Source organism: Terrapene carolina, unplaced genomic scaffold (genome assembly GCF_002925995.2).
Source record: "Terrapene carolina triunguis isolate 2854851 unplaced genomic scaffold, T_m_triunguis-2.0 Scaffold233, whole genome shotgun sequence".
NCBI classification, from domain to species: Eukaryota; Metazoa; Chordata; order Testudines; family Emydidae; genus Terrapene; species Terrapene triunguis.
In genome coordinates, this window is record NW_020664584.1 from 1,303,260 (window position 1) to 1,331,173 (window position 27,914).

The following is a 27,914-nucleotide window of genomic DNA, read 5'->3' on the forward strand; positions in this document are numbered from 1 at the left end:
CCCCTTTCCCTACTACCCCAACTTTAGGATCTGATTTTGCAACCCTTACGCATGTGAAATAGCACCAAGGGGATTATTCATGAGAATAAAGGTTGCAGGAGCAAGACCTTAGTATGTCTGTAACATTATCTTCCTCCTCGTGCTCCCACAGTGTGTCAGCATGGGCTGCTTGGGCTAGCAGTAGTGTAAGGGCTGGTGGCTGGGCCTCCCCAGAGAGCCCTCCAGCTTCCCCTGCTGGTCTGACAGAGCTTTCCTTTGGCCTGGTGTAAGGCCTGCCATATATTCTTTTGCCAGGCTGAGGGGCGGTCTGGGTGGGTATTTTAGGAAAAATACACCCCCCCTTTTTTTGTTAAACGAAAAAAGTCCTTCACCTTTATTTTGTTATTTAGAACTTGTGCCCAATTATAAAATCTCAAGTACAAACTGATACAAATGCAGTGAATTCATCCTAGTAATTAGACGTAAAAATCATTTGATGTACCTCGATTATACGTAAGGCAGTGACTTGAGGGGGGCTAGTGATGACAAAATGAGAGTAAAGCTACAGTGGCTTGTTTGTCACCAGTTCCTCAAGGTGTAATTATTGTTTTCATCTAGCATATATTATACACACACACACTAAAAAAAACACCTTGGCTTCTTTGCTCTCCTCTCTGCTTTGAGCTCCATATTGTCTGTTGATCTCCCTCCTTAAATGTATTCCTGGTCACCTGACTTGCTGCTCTCCTCCCTACCTTCCACCAAAATTCTTAAGTTTCATTTTAGAAACTGTTTACATTCCTCAAAAGTACCTTTTGAGGTATGTATTATACTCTCCCAATGTCTCTTAATTGCCTCCTTGTTGAACAACAACAATATCCCACAAGCTACATACAGGCCTCTTATGTATTTTAGCATTTGCTTGAAAGCACTCGATAGTGTTAAGGTTGCAAATGTTTCCATTATTGCTTCATCCATGTACTTGCACTCGTAACTTCCCGAAAGTTTCATCCATGGGGATGACATTTTTCCATGTTTGAGCTCTCTGCAAAGATGAATGTTTTGGGGAAAATTTTGGGAAAAGCCTTCCAGCTACCTTTGAGTGGTGTGTGTGTGGGGGGTGGGATTTTAAGAAGTTGTAATCATATATGTTTGGACAGGGCTACATCGGAGATGGCTGAAGTTTAACTGCTGGAACTTGGCATATAAATAGTCCTTAACATAGAGCAGTGTCTGAGGGAGGATAGTTTTGATTTAAGTAATGAGCATTTGAAAAGTCACTGCGACTAGAGGGCAGAAGTCACTTAAAGGGGGCTTGCTTTTCAGTTGAAGGAGGCAGCTCTGACTGGGAAATAAGTACATCCCACAACTCTCTTAACCCTTTTCTTACTGGTTGAGGAAACTCAGGTCAGTCCCTGATTGACTTGCTCCATTAGATACAAGGGCTCAGTTTGCTCCCAGCTGATTTCAAAGTTTGTGTGAATGATGTATCAGTGTTCTGTTAGAGGGACACCCAGGGTCATGTTATAGACAGCCACATACATATTCTGCTCTGTAACACTTTAAGACCAATAGAAATACTTCCAGGAAACTTTTAAAATCCTTTCTAGTAGAAAGTGCTTTGAACAAAACAATCCTTTGTTTGCAATCCCAACATTGTGCTAATGCTTGAATGGGAAACTGACTACGTAGCATTTTCTCCTACTGTTTTCCTTGTCAAGCATATTGTTTAATACTGTTTGCTGGTATGCATAATATTTAATGCTAATAATTTTTATATCAAATATACAGCATGAGCAATGCAAGTGAATTGCTAATGCTATAGAAACCTCAAGTCTCATTGCAGGCTTTTTATTTAAATTGGATAACCTTAAAGGTGCCTGAATATAGTATTTTTGCATTTGTTTATATAGTACAAAGAAGCAATTGAAATGTGGGTCTGTAACTTGATCCAGAATTGTGCAAGGTTCTTAAGAACCATTATGATGGAACTGCAGCCCCATAATTCAGAGGTTTTAAAATAATGTTTAAGGCTGTTGCCAGATTCTCCCCTCCCCCCGGAGGTAATTGGTCATCTTCATTGCTCCAGCTGTGAAGTGTTATCAGAGTTTTTAGGGTTGAGTGGCACCATCCACACAGTTTGAAAGGGACTAGCACTTTGCTCTAAATGTAATTTTTTTTTTGAATGTACGATTGTGATATCACTTCTGTAAATTAACAAGCATGGGAAAAATCCCACATATAAATTAGGGTTTTTTTTCTGCTGGATTTGCAATATGTTGGTCTCTACTCTGTGTATGTGTACATATGCATGCAATACCTGCAAAAGGGCTACCGGCCCTAAAAGGCTCCTGTGCTCACTAGTGGTCTGCAGCAAAGCCTACTCACCACAGGTGCATTCCCTCATGGTTGGATGTGGCAGCTCTCCTCCTCCGGTACCCACTGCAGACAGCCACTCTGGCCCTGCAGTAGTCTGTGGCTTCCTGTCACCTGGACCTCCAGCCAGGTCACTTTTAGTCCTACCCCTTTTAGCAAAAACAATAGCCTGGCAGCATTGCACCAGAGCCTCAGCCCAACTTTGGCCTTTATGAGCCTTCCAGCCAGTGGCTCTGGTGTCTTCACACCACTACCTTAGGTGGGCCACTAGGGGAACCTGAACCGGTGTTCTACTCTGGGTTCCAGCCAGGGACCCTGTAAGGTCTGTTCATTCAGACCCTCTGCTGCGCTGCACTGCTTCCTACCAGGGCTTGCACAGCAAACCTGTCTGCCAGGCTCTTCCCAGGCTGACATTTCTGCCAGTCTCAAAACAAAGGGGAACCACCAAACTAGTTACAAGGAACAAAAAGGTCCTACATCAGGCCTACTTGCTCTAGGGAGGGTCTGACCTCTGGGAGGCTCCAATTAGGCATGTCTTTCCAGCAGTCTTTGATTAGGCTCTGGCCCCAGCCATACCTTCCTTCATAGGGCTAACTTAAGAGGACTGCTCTCTGTTCCACTCAACCACCACAGTGAGCTGGGCATTTCCTCTTTTAGCTCCTCCCTCCAGGCTTGATACCTTGCACAGGTGCAATGAGGTGGGGCTGATTGGGGCCACAGGCTCTCATTAACCCCTTCTTGGTCACTGTGGGGTCTGCATACCTCATCACATGTTCTAATCTCTCATGGTGCTGAGCTCTCTTATATGCTGAATGCCCTTGATTGACTGCAGTCTCTGGGAAGTGAGGGTGTCCAGTGCTTTGGAGGATTGAGCTCCAGGGGCATTGACTATTGGACAGTCCCAATTTTTTTCAGTAGTTCTAGGAAGAGCCCTATCTAAGCACACTAAGAGCTAAGCTAATGTTACTAAAACCAAATCATTGACTTACACAATTACACACTGCAAACTAGAAACCTTAGTTATAGACAACCTGTCTTGTGTTCCCAGTTCTCGCCCCATTTTATTTTTCATATACTCCCTACTTTTATTCATTTAGGTGAAGATAATAATACAGGTCTGTCGCATCTTAGGCGCATTTAACATGTGCGATTTCAGCTTTACGTGGTCGGCAAAAACAACAAAAAACAAAAAACAAAAGAGAAAAATAATTTAAATACTGTTTCTGTAGTGCGGGCGATTCCACCCGCCATTACACTCAATGTAATTTTGACTATACGCGATTTTCGCTTTAGGCGCTGACTGCGGAACGTAACCCCAGCGTAAGATGAGACAGACCTGTATCTCCTATCTAAGGCTGTGGGTTCCCTCAGAGAGTTCACAACACAGTAAATAAGATCCTAGCAGCATTAAAGGAACCATGAGAACATAAGAATGACCATATTGGGTCAGACCAAAGGTCCATCTAGCCCAGTATCCTGTCTGTCGACAGTGGCCAACACCAGGTGCCCCAGAGGGAATAAACAGAACAGGTAATTATCAAATGATCCGTTCCCTGTCCCCCAATCCCAGCTTCTAGCAAACAGAAGCTAGGGACACCATTGCAACCGGAACTCAGCCAGCCAGGCACCTATAGAAACTCCTCTCCACCCCTTCACAGTTTGGGGGAAGTATACCCTCAGCCCTCTCCAAAAACCCTCTAACCAGAAGTCTTTAGGGCTGCACATTGCAACTGATTTGCTGTTTTGCCCTTATCCAGCCCAAACCCTACACAAATCAAACCTTTTCTGTGTAATCCAAGTGTTATAGGAGGTCAGTTCAATTTCTGTTATTGTATTTGTATGGCAGTAGCACCTAGGAGTGACAGTCATGGGCCAGGACCCTGTTGTACTACCTGCTGTACAAACACAGAGCAAAAAGACTATCCCTGCCCCAAAAGCTTACCATCTAAGTATAAAATTAGACAACGGATGGATACAGACGGTGGTGGGAGGGAATGGGGATGTGCAAGGAAACAGTGAGACAATATTGGTCAGCATGGTGGGCCTTGGTCTCCACACCAGCAGCCAAACCTTTGTCAAGTTTTTTGTAGGCATCACATCAAAGGAGAGTTTAAAGCAGGATATTGAGACACCTCTATGGATGTTTATGGGGAGCTCCTCCGAAGTGTGAAGGATGGCCTGGGCGAAAGCATGCTGTGCTTGTTTGAAAAGTGAATAAGTGGACAACATAGGCTAGGTCTACACTACAGCGGGGGTCCGACCTAAGATACGCAACTTCAGCTACGTGAATACCGTAGCTGAAGTTGCGTATTTTAGGTCGGCTTACCTGGCGGTGAGGACGGGGGAAAGCCGACCGCTGCCGCCGACTCCGCTGCCGCCTCTTGCCGAGGTGGATTTCCGGAGTCGACGGCAGAGCGATCAGGGATCGATTTTACCGCGTCCTCACGAGACGCGGTAAGTCGATCCCCGATAGACCGATTGCTACCCGCCGGATCGGCGGGTAGTGAAGACATACCCATAGGCTTGCTAGTGGAGGGATGCAAAAAGAGGCATGGTGTGGTCAAGGTGACAGGATAGGAACATGGTCTTTGCAGCAGCATTCTGAATGGATTTCAGTGAGGCAAAGTTGCAATTGGGATATAAGTCATTTTCCTGATTACAATCTGATTGTTTTGAACAGCATCCTACACATAGTCCAAATGCTGCTGCAAATGAACAAAGTGTGTGTGTGTGTGCTTTCTTTTCATGTTGCCTCTTTAGATGCAGTATGATGTATTGCAATGGGAACAGGATGCCAATTTGTAGTAGTCTTTGAGAGACATACGTTTAAGACATTCTTATTTTTAAAAAGTGAACTGCCTGGTTAACACCCAAATGGATTGACTATTTTTGTGTGTGAAAGCAACATTTAAACAAATGGCCTTATGAAGTTAATTCTGTTCTCTTGATTTTTTTTTGTAAAGAATCAGTCAGCATCTAAGTTTCTGTGAAGAGGGTTTTGAACCTCTTGTCAGTTTAAATTTTGACAAACAAGGATGTTCAAACTGGACAAACAGCATTTAAGGTTTAGGTTTTTGTTGCTTGGTCTAGTGGCTAGATTTCCTTCTCAAACGCCATTCAGCATAAACGTATTGGTAGGGGTCTCCATAGTGCTCCACTAATCATTTTTGCAGCATATTTTGAGTATTAAACTAGTTATAAACAATACATCTTGGACACTCTTTCATGTAGTTATATTTAATGAGCTGAGGTCTTGGTCCAGTGTGTAAGAGTAAGTTCCCAAATCCCCTGCTCGCACCTTGTACTGATGCAGAGCCCCATTTCCTCAATACCAAGGACCTCCCATGCTGAGCCAATTGCTAGCTCAGGGACTATCTGTTGTTAATAGCAAATGGGCCATTTGTGCCTTGTCCGGTGTTATTTAAACAGACATTTACTTGCCATCAGTGCAGTAAACTAGTGTAGTTGGTTCCCATCATTATCTTTCTACCACCTTACCTAGTCTTTTGAATACTTGTACTTGATACCTTTAATGATTTTGGAGATGTTGCTAACAATTCAGATGTGTGTCAATAAAGCCTCTTGGAACAGAGTTTCCATGACCATTGGTAAGGTGAGTTTGTTCCTTCTTCACATTAGCGTTAATTTGATCTTAAGCACGTTTCTAATTGCACGAGTATTTGTGTGGAATCATGTCCTCCTGAAGCACGTGCAGTATGTAGTTATACTGTTTTTATCAGGACATAAATCTAGGATCCCCTTTTGAAATTTCCCCCTTTTTGAAATTATTTCCAAGTAGGAAAATGCTAGTCTGGGCTGTTTTGTTAATCTGAGGTAGATCTATTTAAAACAACCTCAATCACATTGATACAGAAGGAAGAGTCATCTGGGCTGGAATCAGTGTAAGGAAATGCACGTGAATAATTCATCAAGACCAAAATCCACTTGTTACAATGCTCTCCCTCCCCCATCTTCCATGGAAATGTAACAGAGGCTTTAAATAACAGGCTGCTCTTAGTGCTAAGGGTATTTAGCATTGTAATGTTTCTCTAAAAGCAGGAAGGAGGACATTCAGTGTAATGTGGTAACTGCCACAAATTTGGAGGGGTCTTTGCTTTAATGCTTTTCTTTGTTTCATTGTGAGCTAAAATTCTTTATTGACACTTCACCATTCTATTTTTCTGATCTGTCACCGATATGAAACAGGTACTATGTTTAGAAGTATTTGCCCTGCTTTGTATAAACCTCACACATGCTGTTCCTGTGTAGAAATCAGAATGAATCAACCTGCAGTTTTTATAGTAACACTGACTCATTTTGTATTCACAGCTAGTATGGAAAACAAAATTACCTCATGTGCATCTATGCTACTTTGAGCTGCCATCTAAGCAGAGGGCAGGTCTGGCTGCTATTCACGTGGGAGAATTCTTAGGAAAACCTACATGCAGTGGGAAGTATTCGGGATTCAGTGGCATTCTCCCTTCTGAGTCAGTACTGACTCAGATGTCCCAGCATAGTGTGAGGACTCACTGTATTGCTCCTGGAAGTGCTATCATTTGGCTGCGATGTAAAACCAGGGCCATGACTATTTGAAGCTAATTGGTTCCGCCTCACTTTTTAAAGTAGGGCTGTTATCCCCAGGATCTTCAGCAGGTTCCAATTTTTGCAATTGTATTTTGCCTGACAAAAACATCCATGGGCACTGCAGAGCGAAGAGGTATTCTTTACCTCCCCAGTTAAGACTGCTGTGGGGTACACTGTTGAACAGCTGCCTTTCACTGGTAGGGAAGTTATGTATATGCATGGTGAGTATTCTAGGCCCCGATCCTGCAAAGATGTAAATTTGTGCATCACTTTGTCTGTGAGTGGTCCCGTTGAAGTCAGTAGAACTACTCACTTTATGGAGAGTTAGTTAGGACTAACTAGTCTTAAGCCCCTAGAAGTTATAGTGCCAGCTCCACCTTGATTTATTTAAAAACATGTTCTGGGGTCTTCAGTGCATCTTGTCTGATCTTGATTTATTAGACTGTACGGTCCATGAGGCAGAGACCTCTGCCTTTTTGTTGAACTGTACCAGGCGTTCATGTCAATGCTTCACAGATGCTAATACCCATCTATGATTCAGAGCTTGCGCTAGTAGTATTATTCCTGAATTCCACACAGATATTTTCTGTGGAATGGATGGGAACGGACGCTCAAGGAGCTTACTGTTCTCTCTGCTCAGGCGGTGGTGACAATTGAGACAAGCTGTGCTTATGTGTTATGCATTTCGAGACTAAACCTCTGCTTAATGAATGAGCTAAGAGAACCTGATTATTATGGTGGGGTCTCAGGTAGGACTTGGTTTTGCACAGGGGTAAGGCTATTAGTTTACCTAGTTCCTTTGTTCAGAACATTTTTGTACCCTACTGGTAAGGAGTGACCTAAACTTAATGACTGTGCTAATGAATGAGAGGTCTGCAGATGCAAACGGGTTAGATAACTTCAGCTGGGGAAGATTCTAAAGCTCTGTCATGGGATTTACGTAAAATTTATGCCTCCACGTGTTAGCGTGCGTTCTCTAGGAAGAATTGTTAAAAGGGAATGGTGAAAAGCGTTCATGTCTCCTGTTTGATTGTCCTTGGAATCTGAGGATTTTTGAAGTTGGACGTCTGTTTAAAACTGGTGGAGGAAGGGGGTAAGAATTGGCCATTAGTTTTGTGGGGTCTACCAAGTGGTAAATTGATCCTGCAGAGCAAGCATGAAAATCTACTGTATGCTTAGGGCATGTCTTCATTAGCAATGTTAAAGCACTACCGCAGAAGTGCTTTAATGTGGCTGTGTAGTTGCGGCACTAGCTCTGGGAGCTATTTAAAAAAAAAAAAAAAAACAACCACCCACCTCCACGAGGGGAGTAGCTACCAGCACTGTAGCACTATCTACACTGCTATGTTACAGTGCTGAAACTTGCAGGGCTCAGGGGTGTGTTTTTTCATGCCCCGAGCGAGAAAGTTGCAGTGCTGTAAAGTGGCAGTGTAGACAAGTTCTTAGAAACCTGTTGTCAGCAAGGCTGGTATATAGACACATGCGTTGGCAAGGTAAAGCACACTGTAACTATTAATTGTTTGTGGAATATTGAGGCTTCTATGTCAATACGTTCTTTGCCTTTTATGTTCCTCCCACTTTGTGGGATGCCTCCTGCATTACTCGTAACAAATCTTAGCTGACAATGTCTTGAGCAAAATAAACTCTGGGTACTGCCGGTGATGGCATTGTGGGTTGTATTGTCCCTTTGCTCCCAGTCATTGCCTTTCCTGGGGTAGGGCATCGAAACTGCAAACTCAATTCAATTTAATTCCCTTCTAACTCACAAGACCAGAGCTGCTAAGGGCTTACAGAAACAGGGCAGGCTATACTTGCTTTCGTCACTTGCCTGCACATGCTCACAAAGAAAATCAGCGTTCGTAGTTCAGTAGCTGAGATTTTACAATAGTTGAATCTCTTGTTTTGAAAATGGTTACTTATTTCCATAGGGGAGGATGTTTGCCTTTAAGAGAGAAATAATAAGTCTTTACCAAATAGAAAACGGCAAAACTAGTATAAGAGGCAAGAGAATGCGCCACACACTAGAGATATAAACTAAGATATTTTTCAAAGGACATGCAAGGTGTTTGTTCTTCCTCCTCTTACCACTAAGAAATACCGCTTTGCACATGATTTTCTGCTGCTTTACCATTTGTCAGTGAGCTAAAGTTCCAAAACTTGGAAGAAAATATAAAAAGGTCATGTGGCATTTTAAAATTTCAATGCCTTTTTTCCTTCCTTCAGGGGAGGAGGTGGTGTTGGGATAGAAGTGGAGATTTCTTTTAGTTAAAATGTTCCCCTGCAGTGTTGTGGACCCCTTTAAAAAAAAAAAAATAAAAAAAATGATGCTGCACTTACATGTATATTAACTTGCTAGAAACAAAAACAAGAACTGTTGAGCTGATTGAAATGGAGAAGTAAACAAATAGAATAAAGTGACATTCTTTAAAAACAATCTGTTCTTGGTAATAAGAGGGTTGTTTGTTTTTAATGATGTGTTCAATTTCTTTGAAGCTGGCATTAGAAATTTAGTGAGGTAGGATGGTGGAAAATGGTATGTTTAGCATATCAGTATTTCCAGGAAAGATAAATGGTTTTAAACTGGAATTTAGACTTAAAATATTTTCATTAATGGCTATCAAAACTTGGCAGCCAAACAGTTACATTCTTAGCGGCCCAGTCTTTAGACGATGGACGAAATAAGTTAAATGGAACACCTCCTAGGAGAAGTGGTGCCTGTGGGACTGTACGTAAAGGACCTCTGACTGACTTTACAAAACATAATACTCTTGTATCAAAACCCTTTTTAGCTTCAGTGTATTTTCTCCTGTACTTCCTTTCCTGGTATGGCTGCTATCAAGATAATTGGGTGTAAATACAACCAAGGTACACTTAATTTAATGGTCCTTTAGTACAGTATGCAAATTTATGAAGTTCACGGGAATGTGTTATTTGTTATTTAACACTGTCTCCCTGTTACCTTATGCTTCAGGTTTTCAACTAGCATTTAGCTTTAGATACTTGGCAGACTTGTACTATTCACCATCAAAAACAAACACACACACACACACACACACACACACACACACAGAGACAGTATTTTTAGGGAGGCATTTTCAAATGTTGATATCAATGAGAGTCTTCAGCCACACTTGAAAATCTGACCCTTACAGGCTGCAGATGATACGAATCATCTCTCCAGTTTGTGGTATCAATAATGGTGATGTGCCCCAAATACAGCAATTCAAAACCTGGCTGACTGTGGACTCCTGCCTGCTTGAATGCTCAGGTTGATGAGTCCAAATGAAATGCTTGCAGAGAACCAGAATTTTTTCACCTCTTGGAAGCAGTTCCACTTGTTGCCTGAACAAGTAGAGTAGCAATCTGACTCTCCTGATTTGTCTTCCAAATACAGAAATAATTAGCAAAACATAAATGGTAGCTTAGATGCTAATACTGAATGCTGAGTTGTGGTGCTGGTTTTGGGGCACTTCATTCAGTTTCAAAAATTAAACTTGAGGTTTGCTAAGTGATATATCATAACAGTTATGAGGCCAGAAAGAATGTTTTTCATTTGGGGAGGGCTAGGATGAGGGAGTTGGGTCATGTATTTAGGCCCTGATCCTGCAAATGTTAAAGGATGTGTGTAACTTTAGGCTGATGAGTGGTCCCATTGAAGTCAATGAAACTAGTCACATTACTAAAGTAATGCACATTTGGGGTGTTGAAAATGGGAATTGTGTCACAATATGAAATTGTTATAATCACAGTAACCTAATCTTACATAGAGCTTTTCATCTATTGATCTCAAAGCACTTTACAGAAAGATCCATTATTATCCTCATTTTATGGATGGAGAAACTGAGGCACAGAAGTGCAGTGGCTTGCCCAAGGCCATCCAGCAGGACTGTGGCAGAACTGGGAATAGAAACCAACTCTCCCGTGTCCCAGTCCAGTGCTCTACTCTCCAGGCCATGCTGCCTCGCAGAGATTTAGAGCCCTGTGAATTGCTAATATTGTTAACCTGTGTCAAAAAAGTCAGGCCTGTCTTTATGCTTTTCGGTATCTTACTTTAAAAGTGTAGAATTCCAGGCCAGTATTTTCATCCAAACGATAAAAAATAGACTTGTGAGCATGTCACTCGGCTATTTGCTTTTCATGCTTTTAGTTATGTTAGTAATTGACTCAAAGCCGCCCTGGCATTGTTTGATTCTCCTCTCTCCCTTCCCCTGCAAATATTTTGATTTTTCTAAAAATAAAAATTAATGTCAACAGCCCTTCAGTAACAAAGGAATGTGCACAGCCTGCACTGAAAAAAAGAATTCCCGTAAAGGAAAAGATTTAGTTGTTAAATCTTACTATAAACTGAATAAAGCTTAGGGGGGGGTTTTTTGTTTTGTTTTTTTAAATGATTTTTTAAAACTCACCCGTCGTTTAAAAAAACAAACAAACTAGGTAACTTAAGCTCAAAATACTTTCTAATGAGAGAGAACAAGAAAGGGCAATTGAGGGGAGTAAACTAAGTGGCTTTTATAAACAAACAAACAGAAAAGCTCCCAAAGCAAGCTGCTGTCACTGTGTGTGTGTACTACGAGTACCTTGCACAACAGTCTCCTTTACTTTCTGTACCTTTCTTGGCATGCACCTCAAAAATCTTCTGCAACAAGCCTCTAATTATAGCTGACTGATTCCTTAGGTGCCTAGATCAGGTATGAAACTAGCCTAAGACCAGAGAGAATATTTATATTGGTTTGTGGGGATGCCATGAAGCAGATTTAGAATCGAAGGTGGCTACAGGGGTACATAGCAGCATATTTACAGAGTTAATAGATTCTCTTGGTGTTTTTGTAACACATCCCCTCCCACTATTTTAGGGGTTTAGCCAGACATTTAACAGAAATGAAGGGTTTGATCCAAAAGCCATTGCTGTCAGTGGAAAGATTCCGATTGACACAGGCTTTGGCGGAGGCCATAATTGAACTAGTTTTAAATTATGCAAAAGGTTTGAAAATGATCTTGCTCTGTTGCCAACTCTTGCCATGGTATCACAAACCTCGTGATAGTTGATGCTGTCCATAAAGCCCCAGCTCCTGGAATTACATGGCTGTGAGAAACTATTCTTTTTTTTTTTTTTTAAGTAAGTTTCTAGCCCTCATGGAGAAAAGCTTGAAAACATGAACCCTAAAGGCTTAAAAAGCCTAAGGCAAATAACTCCCTCCCCCCTCCCTCTATTTTTAAAAATCAAATGACTTTTAATCCAATCTCGTGAGTTTGGGGGCCCAACTCATGGTTTCTGAATGCTTTGAGTTAGTAGTGCTGACAAAGGCAAGTTGTTTCTTTCCCTTCAATTTAAATTGGTTTCCTCAAGTTTATTTACATCCCATGGGAGTTTTGCACTGAAATTGTTTCATTGGTGAACTATTCTCCCCCTCTGTCATGGATGAATACTGTGGTTTGATAGTGTCGTCATATTTCTAGCATGGAAGAAAAACAACAAAAACAGAATTAAAGCAGTTGTTTTGGGGTGGAAAGCACAAACTAGATGGATTTGGAAGAGAAAGTTTGGGGTGAAGGACAAGGAACAGATCATATTTTGGGCCTGCCTATCTTGACACACAAAGGATAAGAATGATGCAGATTGAAGTATAGTATCTTGACCCACTACACATTTCAATGAAGAGTGCTGGAAAGTCCAGACTCACTGGTAATCTGTTCTTCAGGATTCGTGTTGTGAATTTGGTCCATGTCCATTCTGCAGGTGTAACATCTTAGCTTTCTATCTTTCAGAGCTACTGGACTGCCTCCCAGTCACTAATGTGTTAAATCCTCGCAGCATCCCTGTGAGGTCGGTAAGTGCGATTATCCCAATTTTCCTTGCTCAGCCACAGACTTCCTGTGTGACGTCGGGCAAGCCACTTAGCCACTCTGTGGCTCAGTTCCCCCATCTGTACAATGGGGATCATACCACTACACTGCCTCACAGGGGTGTTATGAGGATAGATACAGTAAGGATTGTGAGCCCTAACTACTGGCCAGTTCCTCCAAGTAGTAACACTCTGAGTCTAGTTCAGCAAAGCACGTAAACATGTTTGTACCAGGACGTGAATAATCTCATCCCAATTCAGCAGATCAGTTGAGTGTTCTTTCAGTCCCCTTGATTTCAATGGAACGGCTCAGATGCTTATAGTTAAAGCACGTGCTTAGGTGCTGTGCTGAATTAGAGGAGAACTGCACTGGCCTTGAGAAAAAATGGGTTAAGAAGTTCTATGGTTACTTCTGTGATTGAGATTCAGAGCGTGGGCAACCCCATGCATTCAAAAACCATGAGTCACAACCATAAGAACTCGAAACTCACTTATTTTTTTAAATGAAAGCGGAGACTCTCAACTCTAGAAGCTGGGGCTTTAAGAAACCCACCAACCTTGTGAAACCCAGGATAAAATCTCAAGAGTTGGCAACACTGCAATGACACTGGAATATCAAGCCTGCTGAATAAGTCTTTTATCACATAACATTCATTTAAGAAGGGAAACTTCACAAAATACGTCCTTTTATAAAGGAACACTGTCCTGTGAAGACATACTTTGCAAATATATTTTAATGTGTTACTAACATGAAGTTTGCTCAGTTTCCCTTTGGTTTCTAACCACTTTTGCTTTTAGGGTCCCCTACACTAGTACAATGCGACCATGCTGCAAGTTTTGCAGCGGGGAGAATGCTTAAATTCTCACAAACTAATCCTGAAATATTTTCTCTATAGAACATAAGTCTTAGATATAAGCTACCAAACTGTGTCCCTTTACAAGATGGGATCAGGACACTACTAATAATTTGGTGGGTGGGTAAAGGAGCAGCAGCAGCTAATACAGAGCTTGTTCTAATGTTAAGAGAAAACTGGCTTGCTCTGAGGTTTCCACATCAAAGGCAGGTCAGTTCATCCATTACACTTCAAGTAAAAAAGGTGATTGAATTTCCAAGTGTCAAAGGGATTGTTGGAACAACAAAGGATATGTAAATTGGGGAGGGGGGGCTTATGGTGCACATAGCTCTTATTTATGTACTGGTTTGAGTCCATCTTTTCTTTAACCGTTCAGTTGAGCTGCTTTGGGGAAGCAATATACTTTTAAACAACAGAAACTTGAAAACTAGAACCTTTTCCCCTCCCCACACTATCAAAAATGCTTTGTTTTCAGAAAGCATCTCTAATGACAAAATTTAAAGACACTCTCTGCTTAAAAATTGCACTTACCTGAAATCTACCTACTATTGTTATACCTAATTTTACTATAACTGATAGAGAGAAGCATTTTGCTCTTTCATGTTTGTGCGATTGGTAGCACTTTGTATAGTCAGTTGCACTGTTCCCAGTGGATAGTCAGTCACTTTCCCATGTTGTTTGCCAGTTTAAAAAGACACACAGCAGCAATAAGTGTGATTATAACACCATAAAAATTTGGCAGCTGGCGTATCACAAAACTATTAACTCATATTTTGAAATTGACCAGATTTCAAGTTGACAACATCCCTTCTTATTTAGCTTAAAAAGATGCTGTGCAAAGTGTGGCTTGTTTTTTGTAACCATTAAGTTAGCAAACACGACATACAGAAATATGATCACTCAGCTTTAACCAATCACAATTTCAAAGCTGAAGTTGATGAGCATGGAGAGTTCAGAGTTAGACAGCATTACCTGTATTGCAGTAACACCTGTAGTCTCTGATCAGGGCCCTTTTGGGCTAAGCATTGTTCATACACTAGCAGAAAGACAGTTTCTGTCCCAAAGAGCTTAGAGTCTTAAGTAAAGATAGGAAATGGTCTTCCTAGTCTATGGAAGAAGCTGATCCTGTAAGGGAATCTTTTATGTTGTTAGTCATATCTGCTACACTGCACTCAGAGCATGAGCAGGGCTGGCTCCAGGCACCAGCGAAGGAAGCAGGTGCTTGGGGCGGCCAATGGGAGTCTGGGTCCTCAGTCCCTCTCTTCCTCTTTGAGCTGCCACCAAAGTACCGCCGATCGGCTTTATTTATTTATGTTTTTTGCTCCGCTGCTTGGGGCTGCAAAAAAGCCAGAGCCGGCCCTGAGCATAAGACACGAGAGTTTCAAGGTTTTGCGTGTGCTGTAGCAGCACCCTTTCTCGTGGTCAGTTGATTTCTTCCTGTAGAGTTGAAGCCTGAGGAGTATATTGGGTTGGTTTTCCCTGCCCCCCTCACTTTTCTCAGGGAATGGAGGAAACTTGTTGTAGGATTTTGAGCTTTTGGTCTTAATGTTAGTGTGTGTGTGTGTGTGTGTGTGTGTGTAAAAAGAGTTTGCTAAAGAATGCATGCAGTCCAAACAAGACATAAAAGCACTCAATTAGAAATTTAACTGGAACCTAGCTGGAGCCAGTTCACTGCAACATACAGTCTTGTGTGCAGAGGTATTAAACTGCCAGAGCGCAGAGTTCTCAGGAATGGTTTTCTTGGATTTTCTTATTCCCACTTTTCTGAAATGTTCTCTTACAGCATTCACAATAAATATTGGTTCCCAGTTGTTTTCAGCAGCCAAGCGAATGGGTAGCAATGGCTGCACCCCCACGTTATGTGCAGGATGTGCTCTCAGGTTCAGAATCATGTTGGAGAAAACACTGTTTGGTTTGTTCTTCAGAAGTCTACATTCATTATTGGGAGAATTACTAAAGCGAAGTCAGTCCCAGAACTTGCAGTAGTTTTTTCCCCAGCCAAGAACTTCCCAGATACGAACATGTCCAAGATGCACTAGCTGTGGATTTAGTTTGCTTGTGTTGCAGACTGCAGTTATGGGGCAAATGGAGCCCCCTCCTGCAGATATCTTGTACGTTTCACTGCAAGAAGCACTGTGTTTCTGGCTGTTCAATGACTTCTCATGTCCCTTGTAGCCTTGCTCCATCTAGAGCTGCCTTGCCCCCCCAGAAAGGGACTGCAGAGTTCTTCCCCTCTTCCCATGCAGCCCCGTCCCCTGAGGAGATCGGATTGCATGGATCAAGAATTATGCAGATAGGGGTAGCATTAAGTGCAAATATTTTCCTGCATGTTTGCCTGGGAAAGAGGCCCCCTACTTCACACTCCCTATCCCCACCTAAACGTGTCCACTTATAAACTTCCAGAGTCCCAAACATGCTGAATACATATAGGAGGGGTGGGAGGAAGGAATGATACAGTCAAGTGCTTAGCTGCTTTGAGCACATTTTCTGCTTAGTATAGTCCCTCCATGGCAAAAATTAGTAGGAAGGATCTGAACTGTAGTGAGCATTCCTGTCTGGATAAGACTTTCCAAAGCACCTGAGTGACTTGGGAACACAAGTTCCATTGACTTTCAGTGGGACATGTACTCTAAAGTTACTTGGGTGTGTTTGAAAAACAAACCAACCAACCACCCTTTGCCTTACACAAGTATTCCTGTAAGTCAATAAGAGGAGCATGATTTGGCACCTCTGGGGCAAATAGTGAGTCTAAGTCCCTGGGGGTTGAGGATGTTGCTTGAAAATAAACTACTGATATATATCTGGTTCCATTAGCTGGTTGAAAGAAAACATCCTCCATGAATCTGGAGTATGGAAGCTGAGGAAAGGTTTCCCCGCCCCCCCCCTCCAGAGTTTGTGTCCACAGAAACTCTGGAGTTCTGCTGCACAAGAGGGCTATTTTCTCTCCATAGGAAGCTTGAGATAATTCAGCGTATGTAGTCACTAAAATCGTATGTAAGTCTGCAGTCTCATTCCTGCAGAAACTGGGACTGGCTGGAACTATTTCATGTTCCTCAGTTCCAAAATGCAATTTAATGTCCATGAAGTTTAATGAATCTATTCCATTATGCCTTGATAGAACAGTCTGTTCAGGACACTAAATCATATAGAGACTTGGGTTAGAAATGAGAAATCCAATGCATTTGAGGATGTTCTTTCTACAGGAGCTGCCTTTCCTAACAAGTACTAAAAAGGTTGAATTCCCAGCTCCGGGTAAGTTATGAACTGGAATTTTAACTCAGGATAGTCTCTCTAGATCAGCTAGAGAGCTGTTTTGACTTCAGTATTTAAGAACAGCCATACTGGGTCAGACCAAAGGTCCATCTAGCGCAGTATCCTGACTTCTGACAGTGGCCAATGCCAGGTTCCCCAGAGGGAATGAACAGAACAGGTAATCACCAAGTGAGCCATTCCGCGTCACCCATTCCCAGTGTCTGGCAAACAAGTGTGCCTCTGGAGAGATGAGCCTTTACAGAGTGGCTGAAAAATACATAGTTATTGAAAAAGCCTAGAAAGTGTAGGCAAACAGAATTCAAACAGTGCCTCTATAGAAGAAGAGTTGACTCACCACAGATGTGTCCTCTTGTGGCTGGGCATGTTATAGCAGTTTTTCCTCTCACCCCCTGCCAACCGCTGCTCTGGCCCAGGCCTCCAGCCACGTCATGTTTAGTCCAACCCCTTCTAGGGTAAACAAAGGACAATAAACTCAACTCAAATAAACATAACTCTTTGCCCCTGATGGCTCACTGCTCTACAGACTCTTCACCCCATCTCAGGCTCTACAGGGTTGCCCTTCTGCTCTTGAGCAGAGCAGCACCTCCCAGGATTTTCTCCCTAGAGGCCTGGCTCCAAACTCACTAGTCCTCCTCCCTCTTGTATCAGGATGTTTCTGCATCTTCTTTCCCAGTGGCAGGTAGGAGAGCCCAGGCTCTCCCTGTCTACTGGGTTCCAGTCCCAGGACCTTGCGGTGATTATCTACTACCTCCCTTGACCTTCCTTCAGGCCCTTTCCCACAGGCCTTTCCTGGGCTCTCTATATTCCTGCCTTTCTCTAGGCCTTTCCTCCATGCTCTGACAACCAGTGTAGAGTTCTTCCCTTTGCTCCCAGCACTTCCATCTCCTCTGGGCTTCCTCCCTTTATGCTCACACCACCCAGCATCTCCCTCAGCTGGGCTTCATCAACAGCTGGGCCTGGCCCAGCCTCCAGGTGCCTTAATTGAACTCTTATCAGCTCTTTTAGTTCAAGCCGGGGATATATACCACATCACTGCTCCCTACGCATTCTTTAGGTTTGCAGGAAACCAGTTGTGAGCAATGCCAGCAAGAAACCAGCTTTGTACAAAAAAAATGTATTATGGCATCAGCTGCACACTCTGTACCTCACAGGCAAGAGCAGGCCAGATGATCCCTACTTGTCTTAGAACAAGGTGGAAAATCCTCATAATTCCTGCCAGTACGTCAAGAAAGAGAACCTCTCATTGCCTGCTTACCTATCTCAGTGCAGCCTTTGTGCACGTGAGCAGGAATTTCTATGGTTAGAGCACCTAATACCATTGACACCATGATTAAAATGTTTTAAGGATGCTTGTCCCTTGCCACCTTTCACTCATCACCGCCCTTGCCAAAATGAGAAACAATACAAAGTTTTTAAAGGGCCTACCTTATTGTTCTTGCTCGCTGTTCTTTTGAGACCATTAAAAACATAATACTCAATATTTAAATGTGAGTTTTAGCTAGCTGAGTACAGATTGCACCTAGCCATGTTTTAAAAGTGCAAGATTACAGGCACTTAACTGCGTGGACTAACGTTTCCAGTGTGGGTATCTAAAGTTCAGGACCTAAATTAGTATTTAGGCACCCTGGTATAAGTGGCTTGATTTTTCAAAACATATCCCATTGAAATGAGTAGGGCTACAGGTATCCAGCGCCTCTGAAAATCAAGCTACTTATGTGCCTAACTTTAGGCACCCGCATTTGAAAATCTTTCCTTTGCTAGAAATGTGTAGACAAGTGAAATCCTTTGTCCCCTTGGTCTCACTGAAATGGAGCTGCCATTGTGGAACTGCAGTTACTGTTGGCAGACTAGCCTTCTGGCATGGAAAGGGTGAATGTCAATCAACTCAAGAGGCATAATAAACAGCAGAACATAGTTCAAGACAATCATTGCCAGGTACTTAATAGGAGCCAGTACAAATGACTGCCTTGGAGTAGGCTGACCGGGTGAGTTCAGAAGTACTTTTAACCCCCCCCCCCCCATCTGCCCCCATATTATTATGGACATTAGGAAGCATAAGAGAGGGAGCAGCCCAGCGAGTGGGTCTAGGTGATTCCCTCTGCTGTATGAGAGAAGGCATCATCCAGTTCCCTTTTTGAAGTAGGACTATTGCCAGAGTGCTTGATCAGAGGAGTAGCTTCTCCACAGCCCTGGAACTGTTACTCAGTTGGAAGAAAGTAACACATTTTGAGAACCCCTCTTGGAGGCCGTCAGACAGTTAAATTGTTTCCTTCCACAAGTGTCACTTCCCTCTTTAGCAGCTTGACCTCCTTCAGAGAGAGGCTTGGAGAAGTTGTTATTGTGCTACCTTCCCCAGTATGCATACAAAGTATCCGCTTCAACTCTACATTCCCCTTAAGGAGGCTTTGTGCTGAGCAGTCAGTGTGCCCTACGCAGTAATAAGAAAACATGTGGCTTACTGAAAGCCATCCAAGAAAATACTGAAATGAAACTGGTGCCTGGAAGCAGAATGACTTCTCAATTCCTGAGGGTGTTAGGACAGATGACTGAACCTTTGGTTGAAATGTTTAGGAACGGGTTCACCTCTCCCCTTCCATGAAAGTGTTTCATATGTAATTACTTAGCTTTCACGTATCAACCATTTGCTCAGCTTTGCTGCTTTCTTGAGGAGGTTGTGGTTAGTTGGAAGAGCAGCAAAGCTAGGTGGTGCTGGCAATTCAGAGAGTGTAATAGGGCTTCTCTGGAAATCATTAATATAAAGAGTCACAGTAAACTGGAAAATTTTGAACATGTATTATTAGCAGGGCAGGCTCCAGGCACCAGCCCTCCAAGCATGTGCTTGGGGCGGCACCTGGAGGGGGGCAGCGCTCACCCGGGGAGAGCGGGGCCCCGGCCGGGCTCGTCGCCCTCCCCCGGGTGCTCCGGCCGGTCGGGGAGAGCGGGGCCCCGGCCGGGCTCGCCACCCTCCCCCCAGCGCTCCAGCCGGCCGGGAAGAGCGGGGCTGCGGCCAGGCTCGGCGCCCTCCCCTGCCACGCTCCTGGGCGGGGGGCGGCGGGAGGCTTTTTTGCCTAGGGCGGCAAAAAAGCCAGAGCCGGCCCTGATTATTAGAAGGAACCCCTAAGATTTCTCTCTCTGAAAAAGTTTAGTCATTAACAGTCATCTCTGTCCAGTTGATGATACTTTGTGTGAACAGTTTCACTGTTGGTCATTCTCACACACTATTCTCACACACTGCTCACATGCCTGCAGTTTTAGCCCAGACTCTCCAAGAGGGTGTTTAGTTGTCACAGCAGCAGCAAAGCTCCCCCTTTTTTACCTGTCAAGAACTGGCCTGTACTGTTTTATAAGCATGCTGGGTAAAGGTTCACACTGCCATATTTGAATATCCAGGTCTAAACATTACAAAAGTGACTAGTGATTTGTGGGGCTTCAAATTTTCGGTGCCCCCAAATTGAGACCCCTTAAAAGGTACCTTATTTTCAGAAAGTTCTAAGCACCGACTCTCTGAATATATGACCCCTTTTCTTAATTTGGGCACCCAAAAATCCAGGTATTCAAAAGCATTAATCGTTTCTTAAAATCTTGGCCATATGGTTATTGTCTAGAGGTGAATTGGACCCAGACTGGTATTGATATTCTGTACAATAAACGGACAGTGAATAATTGTAAAGATAAGCTTGGATCTATGAAAACTATGGATCTAGCTAATTGCTACTATCACAGAAAGAATTACAGATAAGCTGCCTATAAGACTTTCAACCCTGTGCTTGTTGTTACAGGATCTTTATGCAGGCTACTAGAATAAAAAGCACTTGATCAGCAGTCTAGTATTTGTCTCTTGTTATTCATGAAACTTTTCCTGGCATATAAAACTTTGTCTTCTGTTATGTCAAGGTTCTGACATTCTACATTGGCTCATTCCCAAAGTGTGTTGAAGTCTAACCGGTTAAAAATAAACATTTGATAAAAATATGCAGGCAGGAAAGGCATTTGGCAAGAGTTTAAAGCAGGTTCCTCCCCGCCCCCCACTTGTTCTGTTACTCGTGACCTGTCAGATATAGGGATAGACTTCCAAAATGCATGTCCATTTTTGTGTGCACAGGTCATGATCTATGCTCTAATGCACTGGCTCTCAACCTTTCCAGATTCCTGTACCCCTTTCAGGAGTCTGATTTGTCTTGTGTACCCCCAAGTTTCACCTCACTTAAAAACTACATGCTTACAAAATCAGACATAAAAATTCAAAAGTGTCTTAGCGCACTGTTACTGGAAAATTGCTGATTTTCTCATTTTTACCATATAATTATAAAAGAAATCCATTGGAATATAAATTTTGTACTTACATTTCAGTGTATAATACACCACTACCCCGATATAATGCTGTCCTCGGGAGCCAAAAAATCTTACCGTGTTATAGGTGAAACCGCGTTATATCAAACTTGCTTTGATCCACCGGAGCATGCAGCCCTGCCACCCCGGAGAGCTGCTTTACTGCGTTATATCCGAATTTGTGTTATATTGGGTCGTGTTATATCGGGGTAGAGGTGTATATAGAGCAGTATGCACAAGTCAGTCTGTATGAAATTTTAGTTTGTACTGACTTCGCTAGTGCTTTTTATGTAGCCTATTGTAAAACTAGGCAAATATCTAGATGAGTTGATGTACCCCCTGGAAGATCTCTGCGTAACCCCAGGGGTACGTGTACCCCTGGTTGAAAACCACTGAATGCATATGTACACATACCTTCGAAAAAATCTGGCCCATGAAATACAGCCCAGGAAACTGATGTGCCTTCATAAAGGTTTCTATGACATCACAAACTGCTCTTTGCTGTTATAGTTACCAAACAGTCATCCGAACCCTGTGAGTCGGAGTGGGTGGAGAGGAGGCCTTAGATATAGTGAAAGTAACTTCCAAGTCTAAGTTGGAGTCATACGATCACAGGAATAGTGATATCAAACAAGCTTTACAGAGAATAACTACAGTAGAGAAGTCATTTTTCTTTTAAGAGCAGGAACGTAAGTTGCTGTTGATAAAGGGAAAAGTGTAGTATGTTTCTGTGTGCTGCTTAATACCCTTTGAAGAAAAGGTAAGCTTTTTTTAATTCCATCATACATCATTCTGTATTTAAATTGAAAAATACCATTGATATGCTATCAAATGACTAAGACACAGTAAGTGGCTCCATGCTATTGAAAGGGAGATGTCCGATTCCATACACGGTTTTGTGAATAGTATGGATAATTAATATGCTTAAAAATCCACAGACCATCTAACCATGTTGGCACATATAGGGCCTGAATGATCACTCTTCCCAGATCTATATAGATAATTTGGCTCCTGTTTGTTTCTAACTGTATTCGCGTGATGTCCGGTTTTGGTAATGTGGGGGTGATAGTGGAAGCTTCTAACATACAATAAAAGGGAAATCCCCTCCACCACCACTTTACACATATTTCTGCACCGGTCGTCTTGATGGAAAAATGACTGTTATACTTCATCGAATACATTTCTCTGACCAAAACGAAGTAGTTGAGAGAGCTGCTTATCTTCAGCAGATCCTAACCTGAAAGAAGCGGCTTAATAAACAGCACAGATTTGGCAAGGGACTTGTGGCTGGGAACAGCTGCCTGCTGCAGAAGACAGAGGTGCTTTGGATTGCAGTGACACCGCTTTGCTGGGGCTTTCTAGTGGAGGTTGCAACAGATATGTTAAGCGCTAGGAAACTAGCCAGGCTACTGACAGTTCCCCCACCCCCAAGCTTTAGCAAGAAGCAATTAGCAAGTGTGAATTTTCTTTCCTGGTAAATTCTAGTGTGGTTTTCTGATTTCCTATCCTGGTATGACTTTTAGCATACCTTTTTCCAGGACAGTTTTTACGTGTAATTTTATCTGTCTCTGAATTTAGTTCCAATCCTCTCCTGGGTCATTTATCCCTCCATAAGGATATGTTTACAAATTATGAAATATCTTGGGCTGACTTTGCTGTTTATGGCCGGGAGCGTATGGGACTGGACAGCAGCTGAGGAAAATGTAGCAGGGAAAGAAAGCACAAAGCTAAAAGTAAAACTGCAGGTTTATATTTAGCTACAGGCTGCAGCCCTGTTGGTTAGGCTGCTGTGATCGCTACTTTAAACATGTTCCTGGCTAGTTAATCTTTATGGCTCTCAGCTACTTTGGGAAACCAGCTGAACAGCTCCAGATAACTAGTGTTGTTGTAGCTGCTGCATTTTTCATTTTACAGTGCATATTCATCTTGCCGTATGCAGTTTTGAAAATCTTGGTACCTAGCTGAGTGCTCAGAAACTAATCCATTTTATTAAACTGACTTTAAATAATGGGTCTCCTTTCTAATTAAATGAGAAATTGAAGGAGACATTATTGGGTACTTTGCCGATACTATAGTCTATATATGGGCAGAAGGCATTGTGAATGTGTAGTGACTTGCTCAATCAACTCAAATTCCAGGCTAGTTTGTATTTGTATTATTATTTATAGGAAGAAGGTCATATTTCCCTTTGGAACCACAGTAATAAATTTTGGGGTGATATTTTCTCTTGTTTCTTAGAGCCCTGAATCTTGACTGCAGTGAAGGGACTACTGCCACTTGAACAATGCATACAAGTAAGGAGGAAGAGCTGGAAAGCAATACATTTTACAGGTAAGTAGCAGTTTTGGTATTTTATAGTTTGTGTGTATAAACACGTAACATAAAAACATGTGTGAATGCATAGGGTTTGAGAAACATGGCATATTTCAATCTACATCCCTTTTCTTGCATTATAGTGAAAATTGAGTAGCTCTGTATTAATTTTAGAGGGTACCTATATCTTCTGAATACGTAATTGAATGAGATACTAAAATGCCCAGTCACTGGCCTGAGCACCCATTCTGAGGTCCTGGCAAGAAGGATAATGAAAGGCAGAGGGAGAATGAGTCCTACTTCCAGGCCATAGAGTTGCTGGGAGATGCTCCCTTGGAAGCTAATGTAGCCCAGTGGCTGAAACATTTGGGTACGTCTACATTGCAATAAGCTGCGGCACTGAGTCACAGCCTGGGTCAATTGGCCCCGGGCTCTTGGGGCTCAGGCCGCATAGCTAACAATAGCAGTGTAGGTGTTCAGACTCAGGCTGGAGGCCAGGCTTCCCCTTCGTGGGCTTTCAGAGGCCAGGCTCCAGCCCGAGCCCAGACATCTGCACTTCAGTTGTTAGCACCACAGCCTGAGTCAGCTGACCTGGGCCAGCCACGTTCTTTTATTGAGGTATATGCACTCAGAGAGGACTCTGCACTCCCCTTCCTGCCTTTTCATGCAGCGGCGCATGCGCCTCCTGTGGCCTGCACGTTAGCACTCAGCAAAGGAATGCTGTGCTACACTCCACCCAGGGGCCAGAGCCCAGCCACACTGGTTGTGCTCTCAAGGGACCCTTGAGGAAAGGCTTTGCCCCTAAATTTGTATCTACTCACAGGACAAAGTCAGCTTCAAATGCATACAAGTTATTCGTCTGTGTCGTTCATGAATCCTTCTTGGCACTGGGACTGCAGGCAGCTGAGTGCAGATTCTGCATCACCAGCAAGGGCACAGAGTGGGATCTAAAGATGTATTTGGGGAGTGTTAGAGGGTCCTTTACCGGCTGATTTTAACACAACAACTTACTTATCAGTCCCCTCTCTCCCACTCCCTGCCCAACCCCACCTCCAAAAATACCCCTCGAGGTTATACTACAGCAACCGTAACTTTAAGTCTTTAAATCAAGATTTGAGGACTTCAGTAATTCAGCCAGAGGCTATGGGCCTATTGCAGGAGTGGATGGGTGAGGTTCCGTGGCCTGCCGTGTTCAAGAGGTCAGACTAGATGATCATGATGGTCCCTTCCGGCCTTAAAGTCTTTGAGTCTATCAACACTGCTCCTACCTGTATTTGGCCAAAGGGGTTGCAGAAAAGCAATGCATGCGCCGCTTCTGCTAAGCCACAGCTAAGAGGCCTGAGCCAATAATTGCACTCTGTTTTCTGTCTCAGTATTGCAGAGCGTTAGAGAACAGTCCTGTGTCGAAGCAAAGCAGAATCCCTCCGCTTCATAAAAGCAGAATCTGTTACATTTGCTCATAGACGTTTAACAATAAATTTAAGCCAGCAGCCTGTCTTGTTCACCCTAGACTCATTCACGCAACAAATAACCATCTCTTACCACAGTTGGGGGATTTTGAAATGCTGTGAATGTTTGCACCCTATCTGTCCTTCACCACCCAGTCAGGACGGATAGCCCACATGCTATTTTAGGAAGATATTTCCTTGTTAGGAGCATTGCAGGTGGGCTGATATTGTTATTGAACCTATCGCTTTCCTGACACGCTCCCTGTTGTGTACTAAAACTAGACTGTTAACAATTTCTCTCCCTAAAGATAAATTAATGGGCCGTGTAGTATTCAATGATTTTAGTGAATGATACATTGGGATGCACCTGCAGCCTTTACTCAGTCCTCTTAGAGTTTGCCTAACTAGATTTTTGACCCATCATGTGTGTATCAAATCCCTGAACACCTTACACTAGTAATCCCGCAAATACAGTGAACTTTGGTACCCTCATGTACATACTTTGAATTGTCCTACCTTATAAACAGCAGAGCTGGCAATAGTCATGGGATAACATTCCTTTGCAGCTTAACACTGCCATTATTAATTTTGTTTGTGGTGGTGAATTGTTTGGGGTGGGACCCAATGAGACACATTTTTAAACCATGTGTACATCTCCTGGTATTCTCCACTGAATAATGAAAAATCTAGTTGAATGACTTGTGTGGAAAGAGTTCATGTGAGCCGAGTGGCTTTCTTTGTGTTACGTTTGCAGAAAACAACATTGTTAGTTACTTATGCATTTATTCATAAAGACAGCTCAGAGGCATTGTAGGAACATGTCATCCTCTCTGCCTGATGACAAGCCTGCTTTGCCACATGGTGGGTTTCTGATATCGCATTAAGCAGCTTTAAGGAAATAAACTATTGGTGTCCGTGCTCTTAGAACTCTGCTATTTTTCACAAAAAGTAATAGTTTATTAAAATTTCCTTTCTGTTTTCAAAGGATTATACTAGCATGGGTGTATTAATATGCGTTCAGCCTGCTTTATATTTTTCTCTTAGATTACAAATGTGAAACAAGTTTATTTGTGTTTTGCATGAGCTAATTCTTCCCCACCCTAGATTTAAATAGTCTTGTTGTGTACAAAGCCCAGAATGTTTGCAGGATTTATTGAAGTCATGGGAAAACATGCTGGGCGAACCTTCTTTTGAGCAAACCTTAGTTCTCAACACCTGTTCCTAGGAATACAGTTTAAAAGTGCATAGCTTGGCTCTGAGATAACTAGAACTAGAAAATAATAATTTATTATAAAATTCAGTTTGGCAGTCTTGCTTAGTCTCTTCCTCCAACACCTGTATTAAAGAGTGAAAGGAACGGAGCTGGGCTTGGATATTCATTCCATTTCTTTTAGTTGTGCTTCCTCTACTGTTAATCTGATTTCTCATATTGGTGTGACCAATATTGCAGGTTAGACCTGCCCATTTTAAAGTACCAAACATTCCAGAGGGGTGTACTAACAGAATGGGATTGTTCAGTGTGATGATGCATGTGCACATCGTAAACAAGCAAAACAAGAGCAGCAGTGATGCATGAGGTGAAACTGAAGTATTTGAAAGCCATCATTATTTTGTAATCTACAGGCAAATTAATAGGGAGTGAGAGGTAGTGTGGTCTAGTAGATGGGCTGTTGGATTGGGAGTCAGGAGATGTGGGTTCTAATCCTGGCTCTGCCACTGACCCTGTTTTGTGACCTTGTCAAGTCACTTCATCCATCTCTTTCCTCACTCCCATCGGTCTTGTCTATTTACAGTATAGGTTCTTTGGGAGAAGGATTGTCTATCACACTGTGTCTATACAGCACCTAGCACAATGCAGCCCTGGTCGTCTAGGTGCTACTGTAACAGAGATAATAAGTGGGAGTTGATAATATTTGATTTTGGGTTTCTTTTCTAGTGCTACATCTTACAGCTTGGTCCCCAGGCAACATATTAGTAGGCCTATGGGTACCGGTTCAGTCGGATTACTCATGCCCCATTTGAGGCATAGCTGTGGAAGTTGTTGAGCTAGCCCTTGTGACGGGATGACCTATATTCAAACTGTGGGGTCATAATTAAAATAGGACATCTGACGTTAAAATCATGTGATACTTTCACAGCGTGTAATTGGATCCTCTGACTGAAAGCTCTGACTTAGGCTGCTCTGGCTGTAACACGGAATTTGCTCTTCAGTTGGAATGGGGGGAAATGAGTAAGAGTGATGGCATATTTTATTTGTGAGGACCTATGACACATAAGTGGACCCAGGGACTGCCGTTATACCTATTGGGCTGCTAACCCAAAGTGCTAGTATTCTATTAGTTAAGCAGCTGCATCGGAATGATGTTTTGCCAGGAATAAAGGACAGAAACAGCATTTTGCTTTTGGTGAGAATGCGCTGGCTGCACACTTATCAACTAGAAAAGAAACCTATTTTTAAAAATACAATCTTACTGGAGACTACATTTTGCTGTTCCTAAAAAAATAAAAATTAATCTTGGTGATCTTTAAAAAGATGATGGGTTTGAAACAATGCAGAATAAATTCATCGCCTGTCAAACAGGGGGCCATAACCACTCCCTTAAAACGGCAAAGCTCTTCCCAGAATGGGCTACAAGGTGTTGGATATTTTCCTCTTTTTGTCTGTTCTCAAGCTTACACATGCAAATATGTGTGTCCATAATACTCTTAAGGTTTTTCCAACTAGCAACACAGGTGAGATTTCCCTTGCAATGCATGCCACCAAAAGCAGACATTTCAGTTACCTTTTGAAACATCTGCTTGAGATACATGGGTAGTAGCAAACTGGCAAATTAAATAGCTTATACAAAACGTGAAAAAAATAATTAGTAAAATGCTAGGCCACTGGCGGTTAAAACACTGCAGAAGTTTCTTGG

The 27,914-nt window shown here is 42.6% G+C and overlaps 1 protein-coding gene across 2 annotated transcripts in view; it reads left to right on the top strand.

Moving 5' to 3' along the window:
- Positions 1-27,914, top strand: part of ZHX3 (zinc fingers and homeoboxes 3) — a 60,124-nt gene that overhangs the window by 3,378 nt on the left and 28,832 nt on the right. For both annotated transcript variants that reach the window (XM_026656745.2, XM_026656746.2), the window contains exon 2: positions 23,477-23,569. The gene's annotated coding sequence lies outside the window, so the exon portion shown is untranslated. The remainder of the gene's footprint in view (positions 1-23,476; positions 23,570-27,914) is intronic.